This window comes from Corvus brachyrhynchos, unplaced genomic scaffold (assembly GCF_000691975.1).
Source record: "Corvus brachyrhynchos isolate BGI_N302 unplaced genomic scaffold, ASM69197v1 scaffold43, whole genome shotgun sequence".
Classification (NCBI taxonomy): domain Eukaryota; kingdom Metazoa; phylum Chordata; class Aves; order Passeriformes; family Corvidae; genus Corvus; species Corvus brachyrhynchos.
Genome location: NW_008237353.1, coordinates 2,147,846 through 2,165,584, shown reverse-complemented (window position 1 = coordinate 2,165,584; position 17,739 = coordinate 2,147,846). Strand labels below are relative to the sequence as shown.

General features: G+C 39.2%; 1 long non-coding RNA gene across 1 annotated transcript in view; it reads left to right on the top strand.

The window, feature by feature from the left end:
• The first annotated feature begins 12,308 nt into the window (after positions 1–12,308).
• Positions 12,309–17,739, top strand: part of LOC108445822 — a 63,300-nt gene continuing 57,869 nt past the window's right edge. The window contains exon 1 of the long non-coding RNA XR_001860805.1: positions 12,309–15,062. This is a non-coding gene — a long non-coding RNA (uncharacterized LOC108445822). The remainder of the gene's footprint in view (positions 15,063–17,739) is intronic.

Here is a 17,739-nt window from a genome sequence, read left to right as displayed (position 1 = left end):
CCCCCGCGCCCCCCCCCCCGCCCCGGAGCCGCCCGCGGCACCGCAGGGCTCGCCAGCCCGCCATCAGCCGCCCAGCCCAGGCGGGAACACGGGGGATACGGGACCCTGGAGCCGCCCTCCCAGCCTGTCCCCGCAAACAGGAGGACACCGCGGGTGACAGACCACCCCTGGCAGTGGGTCCCGTCTGCGCTTTTTTTCTCCCGGCTCCGTGTGCATCTTCTCGAGGTTGGGAGCGCGGGCGTTTGCTGGGGGGAGCCGAGCCGCTCGTTCTGCGTCCCCCCTTGTGCGAGGGGGGAACTGCGTTTAAAGCCCGGGCGGTTTCAAGGATAGATCTTGAGCAGTGTGTGTTGCGGCTTTTTAGAGGTTATTTTAAAGCCCCTTGGCAGGTTGGGACCCTCACCAGAGTGATTTTGACATCAGCGATGGTAGTGTAGGAATGACCTCCTTAGAGAAACAAAATTGGTCAAGGGACTGGAGCATCTCTTTTATGAGGAAAGGCTCAGGGAGGTGGGCCTCTTCAGCCTTGAGAAGAGGCAGCTGAGGGGGACCATAAGGTCTGAAGGGAGGGCATCAAGAGGATGTATCCAGGCTCTTCTTGATGGTGCCAAGCAATAGGACAAGAGGCAACAGGCATAAACTGATGCCCAGGAAGTTCCACCAGAATATGAGGAAGAACTTGACTGTGTGGGTGACCGAGCACTGGAATAGGTTGCCCAGAGAGGTCGTGGTCTCCCTCTTTAGAGATACTCAAGACGCATCTGGATGCAATCCTGTGCCATGTCCTCTAGGATGACCCTGCTTTAGCAGGGAGGTTGAACCAGATGATGCACTGTGGTCCCTTCCAACCTGACCCATCCTGTGAACTCAGGGAATCAGACCTTGTGACAAAATCTTAAAAATACGGAAAGCAAAACCACCGGGTCTCCCTGGGGTTGCCGGGTTCTTGGAATAAGGAATTGGAATAAGAATATGTCATCTTGGAATAAGATGACAACCTTTCAAAGTCCTTGCAAAGCAGGTAGTTGAATTATTTGTCTATGGGTTCCACCACTATTTTCTTTGGAGACTGCTGGACTTTTATAGATACTAATGATTCTTACAAATAATAACCTAAAAGCAAAAAGGCTGTTCTTACAAATAGTAAATAATGCAGTGAAAAGCTATAATTAAATTTTTAGGTACTGTCTGCTCAAATAATAGCTGTTAAAAGTCATTCAGCAAATCTTTAGACAGTTTAGGTGAAATCAAGACCTTCTTGGAACAATTGGCCAGTCTTTCTGGATTGCTATATTTACAGTCACAGTACCAGGAAGACAGTCTCACACCCTGTGTGTTTTCAGATAATATTTGAGCAACATGGACCTAGGATTTAGACAGATCTGGGAAATCTTAATCTCCCTTTAAGTGAGACTTCAACTTTTACAAAAAGCTGAGATTTCAAAGTCAAAACATTTTATTTGCTAACCAACTAAATTTTGTTTGAAAGTTCCAAAGAAATGAAGAGCACTGAAATAATTTGTTACAAGGAGAATGTATGCAGAGGAGGACTGCTGGATGTATCATTTGATACTGCAGAAGTATAGTTAGGAGTGATTTGAGGTACTTTGAATCAATTGGAAAATTGACACCATAATCCAAAAACAGCTTGTGTGCTTTTAGAAGAGTGTGTGACCTATAGATATTTTCTGTTTTGGCTTATGGAAAAAACAGTATTGCTCTGTGGCATAAATACAGATTAAAAGCTAAATGCCTGCTAAAAGAAAAACGATTGTGTTGATATTCCAAACATTGAAATTGATGTAGCTTGCCTTATCTTGAGGTCAGAAAGACAACTTTCATGGCAGACTGCACATGAAGTTCTGTAAAAGAATGTATGACATTTAGAAGGTGTTTTTCTCATGCTTGACCTAGCAACAATATCTGAAAACAGAGACTTCCCACTTGCCTGGATAGTTAACTCTCCAGACTAGGAGGGGAAGGCTTTGAAACAAGTGTTTTCTGATGTATTCACAGACACGCATTACAAATGCTGACAAAAGCTGTGCAATCTGGCCTTATGTAATATATGATGTTACAGGAATTAAAGTGTTCAGAAGACAAGGCAGGGGTTTTAACCTTTAATTTTCAGTTTTCCTTTGAGAAATCATCTGAATTTCTTCGGTGTTACATATTTTCAGTTTTCTTGTAAATGATTTTTATCAGTGGTGGCCCTGCTAATTCACAGTGAATAAGCACTTTTAGACTCCATTGCTTCTTTTACAGTTAGAAAAACTATTCATAGACTGCTGTACAGTTTTGTTTCCCATGTCTGTGTAGAATCTGGGAGAAGAAATGTGTTGAGATAGTATTAACAGTCACAGTAATTCTAGAAGTATAAGATTGGAAGAGACTTCTAAAAGCACATGCCCTGCTCAAGGCCTGTGATGAATTATAAATACACTGTGTAAAGTTTTGTTTAACTGCTTCTTAGGAATTTAAAATTAAGGAGGTTCTGCAAGCTCCTTATCAGCTTACATGTTTAGCTTGATCTTTTTTTGTTTCTAGAGTGAATAGGCCTGGTTTCTTTTTTCTTCCCTTGTAGTCACTTTCCAAACTTATATGTGTTGGTCTGATCTGCACATTCCTCAGTTTGTCCAGAAAGTGCAGAGCTATAGCATTTCCATCACTGAAGCTGAATTACATGGCTTCATTTTGAACACAAGTTATATATTTATACTATTTTATTAATATTGATGTACAATAGCAATTAATTCAACAAACATCTCTGAGACAGAAACAGATTCTTCAGGTGTTAATTCAGCACAGTGCCACCTAAAATTCTGCCAGGGGCTTTGGGTCAAGTTTTCTAGAGATAAAATGAATACTAAATCACTTTTTAATATCAATAACCTGTTCTGCTCATTTAGTAATTAAGTAGTTCACAGCTGGTTATTTGGTATTAATTCTGACCTGAATTTGAGAGAGGACTTCCTAGTTCGTTCTTCTGCTTCTCTGATGCAAGCACATGTAAAATCTTGTGCAAATACGCTGTAACTGGCTATACTGGGCTGTACGAAAAATGCATAAGCATTCTGTGCTTTGCACATCTGTAAAGAATACTGATATGAGTCAGTAGCAATAAATCTTTGGAGCACAGAAATGTATTTGACTGTATAGCCCTTGTGTCAAATGAAGACTTCTTTTCTTTTCTCGATCAGCCTCCCTTAGAAGCATAAATTAGGCTACATTTCTGTAACAGATTATGCAGCACAAAGTCATCCCTAGTCGTGCCTTTCCATAATTCCACCTTTTCCTAGGCTTTAATTACCCCCATTTAGATTGACTTTAGATTAAGACTGCTCTGCAAGAGTGACACTGCAGACACCAAGCCTGTTAAGCTTTTCAGTGAAAGATGATTTTAAATACTTTCTCATTCTGATGATATGATGTGAAATGTAGTTTGTTTAGGTATCTATCTGGTTTATGTCTTGATCTCTTCTTTTGAGTACAGTTAGCTTGATAACCCCCAATATGACATTTTTAAACTTTAAACTAAATATGACTAGAAATAGTGAACAAAACTCTCAGCCCTTCAGAATCTCTCCGGTTTATGGAAGTAATTTTTTTCCTCTTCTCCTCAAACCTTGCTGATAATATGGTTTAACAATCTTTATTTTTGGGTGCAAATTTAAGGCTTTTTATTTTTAATAATCTGTAGAATATGATTAAAACTTTACTAGTGGGCATTATAGCTCTCCAGTTCTATACATATTTTGTTTAGCTAGTTGGTTCTGTACTGATATAAAGCTCAAATATTGTTAGAAATACCTGAGACAAGCTATTTCTAAAAATCATCTACTACCATTGTAATTGAAAAATACTTAAGTGAAAGTGTGTGTGAAGGTCTGATTCAGTATTTCTTGCAGGAATTCCACTGCATGCTGAAAAGAAGGGTTGGCACCTATCAAAGAGTTTTATGTGCCCAAAACTTTAGCAGGGTTACATGATATAAGTGGAAACTAAATTTAGCATTACATCATAAGAACTATCTGTCATAGTCTCACTTATCCTGAGGCCTCATTACCATTCCTATCAGCTTCTGAGATTTTTCCAAATTAACCTTTATAGCTCTCTAATAAGAGTTAATTTCTGCTCTTACCTGTACTAACTCTTGGGGGTTTAGCTATGTAATAGTCTCTGCAGCTGACACAAAGCTTTTATGTTATATGAATAGAGAATATCTTTTTATCTCAGTAAAGGAATTTGTGAGGGAGGGGTTGTTTTCTGATTGTGAGTTTGCATTCTTTAATTTTTTTTCCCCCTGGAAGTAGCAGAAGAAGAAATGGACAGTAATCATTACCAATCCCAAAGAGAACTGGAAGAATAATTCCTGCATACCAAGTAAAAATATTCTTAATTCAGTTCACACAGGAACAGGTATGGAACAATCTCCAGGTTGATAGAGGTTCAAAGACCTGGTTTAGATGTTAACTTTTTAATGGACTACCTTTCTGACAGCGTGAAAGTTCATTAAAATTCTACACTTAATCCTTTGAAGATTGGCTTAGTCCAAACGAAAAGTTTGCATGTACAGTAGCCTGCACTAAGACAATGATTAAAACAATGTTGGAATTGGTGAGCCCCGAGGTAAGTCTGTGCTGTAAATGAGAATTAAAAGAGTGCAAAAGAATCAAATCATATGTTGCTTCAGTTTCACTGTTGGGGGGGGGGGGGGAGGGGGAAATGGTGAAATTCCTTGGTCCTCATCTCCCACTCTCCTTATATTGTATCTGGTGAATGAAGACGTTATTAATTCCTACCTTTCTGAACTGTAGGGTAAAACTGGGGGTGGGGGGAATCAGTGGCTAAGCAGAGTTACGAAACTAAACAGATCCCTTCCGCAGGATCTTAATTGCTGTTGGGGAGAGGACAAGAGCACATACCTTGGGACAGACAATTCCAAGGGCAGCCTACAGTTATACCTGACTGGATGTAATGGGAAAACACATCCTGGCGTGATGGGAGTGACCATCTCAACATGGCTACTGTAACTCTCCTTTCCTGAAACCTACCCTAATTCAGTGGGATGACTTTGTATTTTCTTAATCTTCAGTCACAGCTGTGTTCAGTCGTGGAGATGTTGACAAAAATTTGCTATCACCAAATAGCTGGCAGATCCTGCAAACTATTTAGAAAACTGGACATGAGCTCCTGTTATCTTTCCCCTACTCTTCTTTTCTGCCTTCACTTTATTTTTAGTCTTTAATATTTTTGCTTTTTTAAAAAAAAATAGTCAGCCATGACTGCCCTTTGCTTGGTGCTACTGTTGTCAGTGAGACAGTCAAAGACAAATGTTAAACCTGCTGCTATCAGGTGTAAAGCTGCATGAAATTATGAGCTCTGTGTTTCTTCACCAGTGAGCTTGCAAGTAGAACTTGGGCCTGAAACTGTAATTTCTACTGTTACTGAAGTTTTCTGTCATTTTCGTGTGCTTTTGCTATGAAAGTCTTGGAATAGGTCAGGAGTGGACCCAGATTACTTCAGTTCCTTTTGTCTCTTTCCAAATTAGTTGACTTGACTTTGACATCATGTAAAAGACCACAAAGCAGGATTTTCTTCTATCGAAAGAACAACAAATAGGAAGGCTACCTCAAAAATGAGAGCTTTATTTAAAACTTTATCTTTTGGATTCTCTCACTGTCTTGAAAACTCTGTACAATTAAATTCTTCAAAGTTAATAATACAGCAGCTTCCAAAAAGAAAGTAAGGATCATAACTCCAGCTGGTGAATGTAGTTCAGAGTGTGCTGATTTTGAGGAAAGGACTAAACACGCAGTGAACCAGCCAGTTCCACTAGAGGGCACGGCTGTGTATAGAAAAGCAAAATAGGGATGTGGTAGTGTTTCTCCGCAAGGACATGCATCTCAAATCATCAAAATTTTACTGATAATGTATTAAGTACAGTTCATGGCTTATTTCCTCTCAGAACAACGCCTTAAAAACCGCCACTGATTTGAGTGGCATCAAGCTCAAGTGTGTAGTGGCCAGCTGGTATTTGACATAGTCACAGGGTGGTTTTCATAAGCTCCTTTCTGCTGGTTAAGCTAGGTGGGGAGATCTGTGTTACACTGTTTCACTTGTTATTTTAAGGACTATGTAGGCCATCTTCATGAAACAAAGCAGAGGCAAGAGCCTCCTGTCCCTGCCTCCTAGCAAAATACTAGTTCATGCCATTTGCAATGACTCTTGCACTGGCACTTCTGTGGAAATCATCCGAGGGGATGCACTTGGTAGCAACTGGCTTAAAAAGAAGCCATGCTGCTGTGTCTTGGCAGGAGGATCCCACGGCCTTACAGAGCGGAGCTGCCAGTGCCAGGCAGGTTTATCTTGTTAATTAGAAAACATACTTGTATAGACTGCATAGCTTGTGTAACTAACCTTGACCCTGATGTCAAGGAAATTTAAAAGATGTATTAAGTATGAATGAATGCCATACAATAGTATTTGGAGTAGTATTAAGTAGTTACATTGTGTCTGCTATTTTTATTGCACTTGTGAGAAATTTTGCTAGAGTAGGCATTGTACTGTATGATTAGATGTTCCCCATGGCTGTAAAGCATAATTGGTTGGTTTGAGGAAAAAGTCATGTTTTGTGTGTTTTCTGTGTCACTGCAGTGCCAGAAAATGCTAGGGTGGCTGTAGGGGCACACTTACAAGGCATTGGGGTGTGAATGAACCTTAGCAGAACCTGTGTGTTTTGGAGGTGTTCTGGGAGGGACCCCCCTTCCATTGCTGTATTCCCAGTCTGCACTAACAAGCTCTACTGGAGTCTGTGTGCTGGTGTAAGGGAAGCATAGAAGTGCTGATGTCAGAGAAGGGACTGCAGACATGTAGGAAACTGCTGCGAGTGGGTGGGATGTGTCATGAAGCACAAGGGGCTTTTAGTCAAATAAAATAAGCGTTTCCCCAGTGCCTACTGCTCTGTGTAAGTTCTTCTGTGTTACTTCCAATTTTCTATTAACGTGACCAATTTCTGTTCCCCTGGATGTCAGAAGCATGGTTTGAGGGAAGTGGAATGATACCCAGAGTAAGATTCTTGAAGGACAAGCGTATTATGTGTCAGTTTTATTGATCAGAGGCAATTAGCTCAGCCAAACCCAATTAGGACACAGTTTTAGTTTTAGGCACACAGACATTAATCACTCATTATCCAAGTGAACTCTAAAGGGAGTTACAACAGACTAACAGAATAAAATGGCTGTCCCTTTGCTGTTAATGGAGGAGTTTTCTAGATTTGTGTTTGGTAATATACTGCTTATTTCACTGACTTCCTCTTACATTAAGTCCGCTCTTGTTTTTTGCACCTTTTTCCATCAACAAGATCTTACTCATCTGTCATTCTGGCCTTTCTGGTGACAAATATCATCCCATGAGTAATTTTAATGGATTTTTCCCCCTTTATTTTTTTTTCCCATTAACTCCTCCCCTTGGTTGCTGCTCTTGCTTAAGGCAATTTTTGTTGAAGCCTTCTGGCTGACTGCCTAGCATTTGGCTAATAACTCTGTGCAATTGTCAGCTTCATACTGTTTCAGCATTTGAAATCAAATTCTCTTTCCTCATTTTATATGGGTCTGTGGTTTACTAGTTCATTATGCATAGAATCTAATCCACTTATGCTGTAAGTAGCCTGGAGACAGAGCTGGGGTTTTTTAACATCATGTTGTATTTTATTTATTGAGCATAATTCAGTTTGAATGAAATGAAATGAAATAGTCAGAATGGTTCTTGTGCTTCTGCAGAACTTTCTTATCACAGTACATTTTGTCAGTTTGATTTATTTTATCTGTGTATTTACAGTTGTTGTGACAACCCAGAGTTGCTTTACTAGCTACAGTAAAAGTATCTCATCCTCCTGGAAAATACTCCATATTTCAAATTACACAGCTTCAGGCTGGACCTGAGAATTGCACAGGCGAGTTTTGATTTAAAGTGTTGTCTGCTGGCTCTCTCTCAGTTTTCTTTTCCTTTTTTTTTTAGGCATGCTTTTCACTGGGAAAGTAGCTATCATTGCTGAATATCAAGGTCCATTAGACATAGACAAATATTGTTCATATGAAAAACACTGAGACAAAGAGCCAAATGTTCATATTTAGGTGCCTGAAGTTATGACATGGGCTTTTGAGATCATTAAGAGTGGGATGTGCTCATTCCGCAACATCTGAACATAAAAACATTTCAGTGCCAAATTTAAGCCACTGTGTTTTGTCATTCTGACCTGTATAACCCAGCACACAAAATGGAAAAACTGGGTTGGACCTGTCTGTTGATGGTGTACTGCTGTGAGATATAGCATTGGCTTCTGTAGAAAGCCTTCATTGTATGGATTTTCCAGGAATGAGAGAGTGTGATGGTAATGTTGTTCAGACCAAGGCTCTGACATGAAATGCATGGGAGGCTTAAGGAGCCTTCAGCAAAATATGTGTACTAAAGTGAGAAAGAAGAAATACACTGCCTTGAGAGATGCATCTGAAACCTTGCCTTTTCTCAGTAGCGGAGATAAACAACATTTGTGGCAGAGTAAGGGAACTAGGTAACATGTGAGAATATTATTTTTGTTCTCAGAAGAGTTATAAATGTTATTCATTACGAGAAAGCTTTCCTAGTATGTATACTTTTCTAAGATAGTCACAGGCCTTCATATGTATCATATGACCTTTCTATTGGGAAATTACAATAAAAATAAACCTAGAGCATTTCCAGCATGACCTTGCAACAAGGAATGTTACTTCTTTCAGAAATTGAGTTCTTTCAGTGCAGTGTTATCAAACATTGTTTCAATAATTCATGTATTCAACTAATAGCTTTTTTAATGTTAATATTGCTATATTATTGTTTATGTAGCAATAATATCCATGTCTAGTAGCCAAATATCCAGTTGTTCTCATAGAGCAATTTTGTGCCATTCAGCATGGTTTTATTGTATACATTAATTGTGCACTCAAGCAATATGACAGGGAGATACAAGAACTCTGAACTGCTCTCAGGTTTTAAACTAAAAACTGGTTTCACTCCAAAGATACGTATTTAAGATCTATCTTTAAGTCTAGCTTAGAGTCCTTTGCTCTTTCATCTCTGAATCTGTTAGCTTCATAAAATGATAAGTTTTTGTTTATTCTTTTCCTAGCTATATCCTGCATCCCATAGCTTCCACTAGGAAATTGTTTTTACTGAGTAAGCAGTAAATAGATGTAAATGCTGCTGTTCATATTGGCACTGTGTGTACATATTAAAGACTTTTCTCACATGTGCCTTAAAGTTGCAAAGTCACCGTGTGTTTAAATAATATGTTGAACAGGAAGAAAATATATTTTATGAATTTAACTGCATATGGTGGGCCCTGAGCCAACAATGTGCCCTTGTGGCAAAGGAGGCTAATGGAACCCTATACTGCACTAGGAGGATGCACTGGGAGTAATCACAGCAGGTCTAAGGAGGTGATCTGTCTCCTCTTTTAGCACTGGTAAGGCCACGCCCGGAGTGCTGTGTCCAGTTCTGGGCTCCTCAGTACAAGGGAGATATGGCCATAGTAGAGAGAGTCCAGTGATGGGCCACAAAGATGATCAGGGAACTGGGGAATCCTTCCAGTGGAGAAAGGCTGAGAGAGCTGGGGCTGTTTCACCTAGAATAGATAAGGTTCGTGGAAGACGTTATCAAGTCTTATCAGGTATCAAATACCTGAAGGGAGAGTGAGAAGAGCCAGGCTCTTTTCACTAGTGCCCAGTGACAGGACCAAAGACAAGCTGAAACACGGGAGGTTCCCTCAGAACATCAGGAAACACTTTTTCTCTGTGAGAGTGACCAAACACTGGCAAAGGTTGCCCAAAGAGGTGTTGGACTCTCCTTCCTTGGAGATATTCAAAAACCATCTGGACATGGTCCTGGGTAACTGGCTCTAGGTAACCCTTCTTGGTAGGGGGGCTTGAGCCAGATGGACTCCAGAGGTCCCTGCCAAAACCAACCCTTCTGTGATTCACTGATGTCTGTACAATCTTGTTTTCTTGAAATACTGCATTAAGTTTTCAGCTTATGACTGTATCGATTCATTGGTACTTCCTTTTTACTCATACATACAACTTTTGGAACTGGCCTGTACACTGAAGACATAGATCTTTGAAAGTAGAAGTTTCCCTAGATTTTGTGGGGAAGACTGAGCTAAAATGGTGATTCTTTGATTCTTGCTGTAATGGCTTTCCTGTATAGCTTTAATTAGCCAGTGATATGGTTTTTTGCTTCCAATTAATCATCACTCTCTAGGAGTGATTCAGTAATTTCACATTAGCTCATTTGATATTGAGTGTTCTGAAGATGCTTTCTGAATATCAGTAAATGAAGATTCAAATATATACAAACATACAAGATTTTAAATATTCATCAGTTACTTATGGAATTGTTGTATAACTAGAAATCAGGTCTCATCAAGATTCTCAGCCTTATATATTTATGTTAGTCCAGCAACTCATTTCAGCATGAGACTCCCTGGGTTTTTTTTCACTATGACAAGCCTAAATATGACTAGGAAAAAAAATGTAGTATACATAATATTTTATGTATGTAGGTGTACATATGTGTGCATTTATGACTTCGTGCAATGGCTGTAATACTTACATTTTTGCAGTAACAGAGGAAAGTATTAGATATTTAATTTATTAGACAATTTTATTTTTTTAGAAAAAATTCAGTGTCTTCAAATTGTCAGCTAGCCTGAAGAACAGACACTGAAAAATGAAAAGCAATCCAGCTTTGTTTACTAAAATTTAGTGATTCTATTGAGTTCATAAGATTTGAGTTTACATACAGGCATTGATGATGCCATTTGTCTGTTCTGTATTTGAGTTTACATACAGGCATCGATGATGCCATTTGTCTGTTCTGTCATTACCAGAATAAGAATGCATCACCTTCATTCTCCTGTTAGAAAATCCTTTTCAACAGCTCTCACTTTACGTTTCCTTGGTTTTCATGCTAGTCAAAATGAAACATAGCCTCCCATAAAATGCATCTTATTATAAATACAGACTAAAAGGCAAAATCTGTATGTCTTTTGCATAAGAGATTCATACGTTCCTTTATTCAAGGAAAAATCTGCAGTTTTAAGATACCAAAGTTAAGTTGTTCTGTGAACAGTGGAACTAATGAAGTTTTTGAAACTATTTTTGTCTCTCACATTCCTTAGTCCTTCCCATACTCAGTGCTCAAGTACTTCCTCCAGCTCCTTCTCATGTCTTTTGCCAGTTTGGCTGAGAATGTGGCAACATATGCCTCTGCTGAAATAAGCGTGTGCCGATTGTCTGTTCATTATATCCGTGGTGATTGGCCAACTGGCTGAACTGCAACTGGCTTTTCCTTAGTGGGAGCACTAATTTCAATCCATCTCCAGCAATCAGTTTTCACAAAATGTATGGGAATTTGCTGTCTTTGAGAACAGTGTATCTCTCTGAAGTTTGAAATGCTCAATGGACTCACAGGTTTAGGAAGGGGAGGCCTTGCAGTACAGTGCCTTGTGAGCTTCCTTATTCACTTCCTTGGAAAAGCAGGTCCAAAGTTACTGTCACATAATACTCACATCCCAGAAAAAAAGAATCTCAAAGTCCATCAAAGTTAATAAAATTATCAGAATTATTAGATCTAGCTTAAATTACTCAAGGCAACAGAATAGCTTTTAATTTTGTAGTGTCATTAGAGGGAGAACCATTTGCAGAGTTTTAATACCTATTGAAGTTACTGAGGTTACATGAGTGTAACTTCATGGAATATTTTAAAATTTTAGAAGTTTTAAAAGGCGATTATGCTGTCTCTTCCATAACAAGCGAAGGATGAATCCTGATGCAGGAAAGCAAAATGCTCAGGTTATAAAATGACAGATATATCTCTAAAAGGACTTTTGTAGTCTCATGAGGTTAAAAACATAGGCGGTGAATGGTCAGATCCACTGATACACAGGCCCAAGGCAGACTCTCCCATTTTTCTGAAGAGAACTCTTTTCTTTAAGGATGCCATGACCTGAAATATCAAAGCAGTACACATTTTTGTCTAAGGCCAGCTTGCATCTAGAGAGCCTTTATGCTGCCTGTAAGGCAGGATTATTATTTTCCTAGTACCACATCTGTGTTAAGTGATTTCAAGGTGCTACATTCCAGACATTGCAGGATTTCTTGCTGCCTCAGTGACCTGGAAGTCCAAAGCTCGCAGGCTTCAGACATGAAAGTCCTCCTCATCTTCCCTGGAGCATGGGAGCTGTCTAACAGAAATTCATCAGCCTAGAATAGATGCATTCTTCCATCAATTATCTTCTGTCAAATTTGCATTTATCATTTGAAACCTGTTTTCCAAGAATTTTTCCATCCAGCTCTCACAAAGAGAAAGAGTGGAGTTGAATATTAATATTCCTTAATTTGCTTCTTTGTCGTGGTGCCTTCCTTTAAGAAATTAATTTTTCATTTTCTCCTTTTTATACAGCTTACAGCTTGGTTAAGTTCGTTCCATTTATCAACTGTTAAAAGTGATTTGATATAAGAAACAATACTCTCAAATGAACAAAATTACTTTATTGCCTATAAACTGTAGCAGTGATCTGTGGCATACTGAAACAGGACTCCCTGTTGATAGTGGGAAAATTATGCTTTGTCTTGCCTAAAGACTGCTTTCATCAAAGCAATCTTGAGTTTAAGGTGCAGTAACTATTACAAAAGCTTTTCAGAAACACATTGGAGCTGAAGTAACAGCATCCTACTGATTTTTGGGATTAAAGAGGTTTAATCGTGTTTCTGTGGTGGGTTAATTGTAGCTAAGGACCAAGTTTCTACCCAGCTACTCTCTTACTCCCCACTCCTCAGCAGGACAGAGGGAGAAAATAAGAAGCCACAGGAAAGTTCATGGTTCAAGATAAAGACAGGGAGATTAGTTACCATTTACTGTTATGGACAAAATAGACTTGGTGAAAATTAATTTCATTTATTCCAAATTAAAATACATTTGGGTAGTGAGAAAGAAACGTTAAAACACCTTTCCTCCCCCTTTCCCCATGCTCAGCTTCACTCCCTTATACCAAACTTCTCTGCCTTGTCCTGGGAGGGCACAGGTGAGGACGGGTGTGTGCATTACAGTCAGTATACAGTTATTTTCTCTTTGCCATTCATCAAATCATAGAATCATAGAGTAATTTGTGTTAGAAGGGACCTTTAGAGGTCATCTAGTCCAATTCCCATGGAATGAGCAGGGACATCTTCAATTGGATCAAATTACTCAGAGCCCCACCCAACCTTACCTTGAGTATTTCCATCTGCCACCCCTCTGGGCAACCTGTTCCAGTGTCTCACCACCCTCACAGTAAAGAATTTCTTCTGTGTACCTAATCTAAAACTTTATTTTAGTTTAAAATCATCACCCTTTGTACTATCCCAACAGGCTCTGCTAAAAACTTTACACCAAGTACAGTTTCTTATTCTTTTCCTTCCTCTAATACTAAAATGAAGGTAATTGAACAGTATGTAAGAATAGTAGTTGTATCAGAGTAATCTCAGTGTTATACAGGGTATTGCCAAGACTCAACTTTTAACATTAAAGGTAGACACTCACAACTGTCTTAAAGAGCATTCCTGGTTCCTGGTCTCTCCTTCTCTGTGGAGAAGGACTTAGTGAGACATTCCTTTTCAAAGATGGAATCCAACCACAGGCTGGGGCCAGTTCCCAGCTCTGTCAGTTCATTTCTTTAGCAGGTTTAAAATCAGCTGATTAGTCGCTACGTAAGGGATCCCTTTCCATCTCACAGACTCAAATGTGGAATTCATTGAGAAGTTCAGGGGGATTATACTGGCACAGTCATAGCTGTCTTCAAGAAAAACTGTGATAGCAAAAAACCGTCAGACCAGCACCTGATTCTCATAGATTTGATAAACTTACTTGTTCCCCTAACCCACTTTGCTGTTTGACACTGGTCATATCCTGGGTTTGTACATGCAGTGGGAGCTTATGCACTTCCAAACCTCCCAGCTTACTATAGGTTGCAGGAAAATACTGTGGCCTTTCTGGGCCCAGATGAGCTGTTCAATGTGCCATTGCAGTGGTGGCACTTAAAAGGCCACATGCTCTGGCCACCCAGGCAAACCCATGTCATAGTTGACATCCTGACTGTCCTGCTTAACACAAAAAAGTTAAAAAACATAGCTAAAAGTTAAAAAACACAGCTGGAAAGGAACTTGAGGCCAGGTAGGTGGTGTTTAACTAAACCTAAACCTTCTATCTAAATGAAGAAGCAGTCTCACTGGCACCGAAAACCAAATGATTCCCTCTTCTTTTAAAAAATGTGCGATTTGTAATGCCTATTTTTCATTAAATTCATCTTTGTTAATAAGATCTATAATTATAAAGCAGGAAGGCATAACGAGATTGGCTGATTATAATGCAGGGACCATAGATGAGTATTTCTAATTCCCCAGAGGATGAATCTCGCTGGTGATGGCCCCTAGCATGCTTAGAACTGCTAAACTGCTGTTTCTAAACATCTTTATTTTGAAAGAACTGTGTTTCAAGAGATTAAATTAGTTTGGAATGCTCAGCAGCTTATATTCTAGCTGCCATTTGCTTTCTTTTTGGTTTTAATTTCTGTCTCTAGCAGGATCACAATCTAGTAAGAGAGACTCTCAGTGGAATATCTGTGGTACAGCTCCACTTCTATGGCTGCAATCTCTGGATCAAATCCTGCACGTATTTAATGCTTCCACTATTTAGATTTGTTTCAATATGGTGGTTTATTTGAATAAGAAAAGCATTGCTGCATCTCCTGGTCTGGTGGGTGACCTGAAGAAAATTTTTCATTTCATTAATATCTTGATGTGTGAAATTGAGATTATGTTCCAGATCTTCAGTCTCTTTCACTTAGGATTCCCAGAATGTATCCCAGGTGCTTTGAGTTGAAGATTGGGATGAAGAGCAACATCTTGTACAGTGGACGTTGTCCTCAGCTCTGAACTGATGTCTAGCTGATGGGAAGCTGGCAACGTACTTCTTTCACCCTGCTCCTTAAGGTAGATACCCCTCGCAAGTTCTCTTCCTGCCCATCTCCTTAGCAACATGCTAACATTCAAATGAGAATGTAGTATCTATAGCTATCTAAGGGTTGCTGTCTTTCCTATTCTAAGCACTGCCTAATTTATTCTCTCTTCCTCCTTATCGCTGCGTGGAGGTCTTTGCATTTTAATGTTAAAAAAAGTTGTCCATGAAGTTTTGAAGGGCTGACTGGTACTATGATGAACTAAAACAGATGGCTGTACTTGCTTAGTGGAAGATACCAAGTACACAGCGTGTAAAACTCCATGATCAGTGGACTTCTCAATAGGCAGAATTTGGAAAGACTGTCAGCCCCAGGTTGGGGAGAGGTTAATGATATCAGACCCCACAAGGTAAGGTTGTATCTCAGGGTAGCAGATCAAAGAAATCAGAAATATAATGTATTTCCATGTTTTATCTGTCACCACCTGCTAAAGTTAAGGCTGCTCAGGTAGCTTCAAGAAAGCAGCCTCAAAGCAAACAAACTCAGGAACTGGTGGAAAAGAGAAGAGAATATCTGGGACTTTGCCTCTCTCCATTCTAAGAGCACAGCATAAAGTGCTTTCCTCTCCCAAGTATGTTATCAGTATGGCTGTTGATTCTTGTGGGCTTAGCAGGTAGATACTGAAATATCAATTAGTGTGGAGAGTTCAGAGCAGGGCCACTCTATCAGATATTGTACAAAGGTAACTTGTACAGTAGAGTTTTTAGCTGATGATCTCACACTCTAAATAGAAAACAGAAAGGATGAGAAGGAAGTAGTACATTTACTACAAGCCAAGGTGTGGCTGCAGATGACATGATGGTTTTACAAGACAAAGAGAATTTTTCAATTAAACATCCAGGTTAGATTGTCCTAGGAGGATTGTAAGAAGGAAGATGAGAGTGAAGAGAGAGAACAAGATTAGGGGAAAAATATAAAGTGTGTGAATTAAGGATATTACAAAGAAAGGATCTTCTTCAAACCATTCAGCCCTATACAGCAATAACAATATCCAGACCAGAACCTCTAGTGAAGAATATGACTTTTGAAATTCCCTACTGCAACACTTCCTGAGAGTGTTTCCTATTTCCATCTGAGAAGGAACTTGTACAGATAAGTGTTAGACTAGAGGATAGGATCAGAAAAGAGAACATGAACCATGATCCAGGTATTAATGCCTTCATAAAACAGAAGAAAAGGAATGGTTCAGTCCCATAAACAATTAGAGGAATAAGAAGGAAAATAATATAAAACATACCTTCTGTTTCAGATAAGGTTAACAGAGAGATCAAGAGTTTGCAGTTATAGTGGTTTTCTGTTAGTCCCATGGAGAGCCAAAGGCTGCAGTGTGATTTTATCTCTGACTAGAATCGTAAAATCATAGAATCCTGCAGTATTCTGAGTTGGAAGGGACTCACAAAGATCATTGAAGTCCAACTCCTGGATTACAAACTTGAAAATCCACAGACATAGAGTAAATATTAGGCACAGACAAAATAAACACTGTTAAACTGGGAGAAGACCTGAAAAAGAGCTTCATCTGGGGATTGGAAGAGCATCTAAATAAATGTTTATTTTTTCTTTGTATGATACATCCTTTCTGAACTCATGAATAAGCATGATTTAAAGGCAAGTATAGCAGTGTTTCAAAATCTTGGCCATTATATTGAGAGAGTAACCTTCACAGAGAGTTTGCCAACTTGAAATTTAGGCAGTGCAAGAACATGCTCAGGTTTGGCTAGTACACTTTTCTTCACATGTCATTGTAAATAGTGCTCTTTAGACTCATGTATTCCATATCAGGTATTTTTTTCCTCCTTGCTTTGTTGGAGTCACAGAGAGAGAGCAGAACTACCAAGGGTAAACTGAAAGTAGCACTCTAAATTTCATAAAATTACATGTCCTAGAAGCTGTGAACTCTTTCACTTTTAATTTTACCCACATGGATGTTTTTAGAAAGTTCAAAGGATCTATTTTTACATGAATAAACAAGGCAATGATTAGCCTTTTAATACAGAGTTTATTCTGCCTCATGTTTTAGGTCAATTTTCCCAACTCCAAAAAGCCAATAATGTTTTTTCAAGTTTCTGTGGAGACATAGACACCACCCACTTGTTTAATCTAGACTACTAATGTTTGCTCTACCCTAGAGCAATTGTAAAGCAAAATAGTTTTAGAAGCCTATTGTAAATTGGACACTATCATTTCATTGCCATAGAAAAAAGCAACGAAAATTTAAAATATCTGAAATGACAGGGATTTTAGGAGTTTTAAAATGACAGCTGGGTATATTCTAACCTGCATGGGTGGGAATCAGGTCTCTTTCTCTTGTGAGATTTCAATGTCCCTTACAGATTTATTTTGAAAAAGGAACAGGTAGTCAAGTTCATGGAAATACTTCAGTGTTTGCGGTGTTTCACTGGATATGTGAGTTACAATGCAGAATTCCAAGCTGTGTAGGTTTACATGGCAATGAGAGAACTGAGCCAAGCTGAAAATAATTCCTTGGATCTTTTAGCCTTGCAAAACACAAGGACTAGAAATATTACGACCTGCCGAACTCTGACTATGACAGTAACAATCAGGAAGAAGAGCTTTAAACAAAATGCTAAAGTAGTGAAACAGCTTTCCTGCTCAGCACAGCATGAGGCTGAAGTGCCTGACCTGGCTCT